The sequence below is a fragment of the Medicago sativa genome, chromosome 3, assembly GCF_051527215.1.
Source record: "Medicago sativa cultivar Bolivia chromosome 3, Bolivia_mono, whole genome shotgun sequence".
Classification (NCBI taxonomy): Eukaryota; Viridiplantae; Streptophyta; class Magnoliopsida; order Fabales; family Fabaceae; genus Medicago; species Medicago sativa.
The window spans coordinates 37,735,832-37,738,398 of NC_140751.1; the positions used below are offsets into that span (position 1 = coordinate 37,735,832).

The following is a 2,567-nucleotide window of genomic DNA, read 5'->3' on the forward strand; positions in this document are numbered from 1 at the left end:
GAGAAGAGAGAAGAGAGAGCTCAAAGTCTTTCTCTAACCAAGAGAGAGAAAGGAAAGAAGGAAAATGAGATATTTTTGGTCCTTCACCAAATAAATATCTTCCTCTTGTGAAATTACCAAGTTGCCCTTGCCTTAAGCGTGCTAAAACCGTCTCTGATACTTAATCCGTAATGAGCTGATATTACGTAATAAATGTTATCCATTAAACTTTCTTTTCAAAATAAGTTCTCTGGGACGATCGACTGATACAGTTCTGATACTGACAGGCGGGATATTACAAAAACAAGGAATGGTTGCAGGAAGTAGTGTTTTGAGTTTAGAGCAATGTCTCAAGGTATTTGTGAAGGTACGTGGATTCTCAAAGTTTTGAGGGAACTAAAGATAGCTGTAGAACTTCCATTTAAGTTGTATTGTGATAGCAAGGTCACTACAAGCACAACTCACAATCTTGTTCAACATGATCGGGCAAAGTATATTGAGATCAATCATCATTTCTTCAAAGAGAAGATAGATTATGGTATTCTCTGCTAGCAATTTGTTCCTTGTAATCAATAGACAGGTGACATATTAACCAAGAACTTGGGAAGGACAACATTTGAATACTTGATCAACAAATGATAGATATCTATGCATCAACTTGAGGGAGATTGTTGAAATATATTATTTCCTTTATATCATTATCCTATTTGTGGTTATTTATTTGTCTTTATATCACTACTAAAATAAACGAGTTGTCTCATTGTAATCTCTCCTATAAAAGGAGCCCCTTTTCCATTCATAATAATATATCACAATATCACCCATATTATTTTCTACAACACCCTTAGTTAATATATCATATTTTAGATGATGTACACTAATATTTAAGATTTCTTACATCGAGGAGGTTTTTTAGTACTTTTTCTTTGGTTATAAAACCTATTTGTGGATTTTTATTTTTATATGGTGATATATTTACTTAGTATGCTTTTACTTTATTATAACTTTTGCGATATATTTCATATGTCTATTCATTTCAGGCATCTTAAAAATGAAGAGTATAAACACTTACTGTAAGTGTGGTTTTGGCATACAAATGACAATTTTAACATAAACTTATTTTGAATCATTTAGTTTTGATATTTCAAGGATTCTCGAAATATATAGTACTATTTATAAAGTTTATATAAGTTGGCAATCTTATTCTAAATGCAGAAAGGGAAAAATAACTACTAAATATATTTAAACATTGACTTTATTTATTAAAGAAGTTGTACAATTCTAGATCAAGGATATTGTTTTCAATATCTTATTTGTGAAAATAAATGTAACAACACGTTTATAATATAATTATATGAATTTCAGCTTGTCAAAGAAAATTAAATATCAAAGAAACATAAACGATATTTTGTTGGAAATTAAAATCACCAACTTTATTACATAAAAATAAAATCATATGCTTATAAGTAGCAATACGTTATTTTTCAATTTAATTATTACTCTTAGATACACTCACACATACGATTAATGCATTTCGCTCTTTGTTTGCGGGTGCAAAATACTGTTGGACAATCAATGTCAACTTGGCAGACAAACATACCTGCGATATCATATAAGAATAAATGATAGTCAATAATAAGTGATCAAATAGTGTGTGTATGATATACAAAATAAAATAAAAAATGGTGCAAAGAATTGGCTTACCGGCATTGGTTACAACAAGAATTAAAGAAAAGAAGATTATCAAAGCGTAAACAAATGTAGAAATTTGAGCCATAGTTCTATGAGTTCTTAACAGATCTTAGCCCTTTTAGAGTTGTAAGAAACAAATCGTGAATTTGGAACTTTATTTAATTGTCTCTATGAAAACAAACTTGTATATTATTTATAATAATTTTATTATACTTTTTTATTTCTCTTTCATCTTTTCATAATGAACAAGGGAAAATTTCAAAAATCGAAAGAATTTAAAATATTACATAAACCAAAAAATTGTTGTAGAAATTCTAATGTATTGAAGAGGTGGCAGCACATTTATTTATAAATTGAAATTACCATAAAATAATTAATTTTTTGGACAAAATTATAAGGTAAAAATTTATTCATATCATACACCTCTTAATGATGTTAAGAGGCGGAACAAGTGATGGAAGAAATTGTGTGTTATCCAACACAAGAAAAAAAAGGGAGTTCTTTGTTTAAACAAATACCAAAAGTGCAGAGGCACATATCATATTATACTTTTTTTCCCGCCAACTAAGAAAATTTTGATCATGGATTCAACAAGTGTTATAAGAATTTTTCCTTAACTACCACTCATTTATCAGAGAACTTACATATTATAAGTTATTTATATTGTTTCTTTTTTCCTTCGTTGGGTTTTGGTTTGGTCTCCCAACTTTGTTGCTCTTTTTTCTTTTTCTCTTTACTTTCAATAAATTGTTGAAGTATGTCTTTGCATAATCTACTTATTAAGAAAAAAATTGGGATTTTAGCCCTTAATTGATGATAATTAAAAATATTTAAGGGAGGAATTTAAATTTTTAATTTGATAAATGTCTTTGAGTGTGTAGCTGAAATGGTCATCA

General features: G+C 28.5%; 1 long non-coding RNA gene across 1 annotated transcript; it reads right to left on the reverse strand.

The window, feature by feature from the left end:
- Window positions 1–1,218: 1,218 nt before the first annotated feature.
- On the reverse strand, window positions 1,219–1,838 carry LOC146937477 (uncharacterized). The gene is made up of 2 exons (XR_015033282.1): window positions 1,684–1,838; window positions 1,219–1,579 (listed from the first exon to the last, which is right to left on the reverse strand). It is a non-coding gene; the product is annotated as an uncharacterized LOC146937477 (long non-coding RNA).
- Window positions 1,839–2,567: the final 729 nt, after the last annotated feature.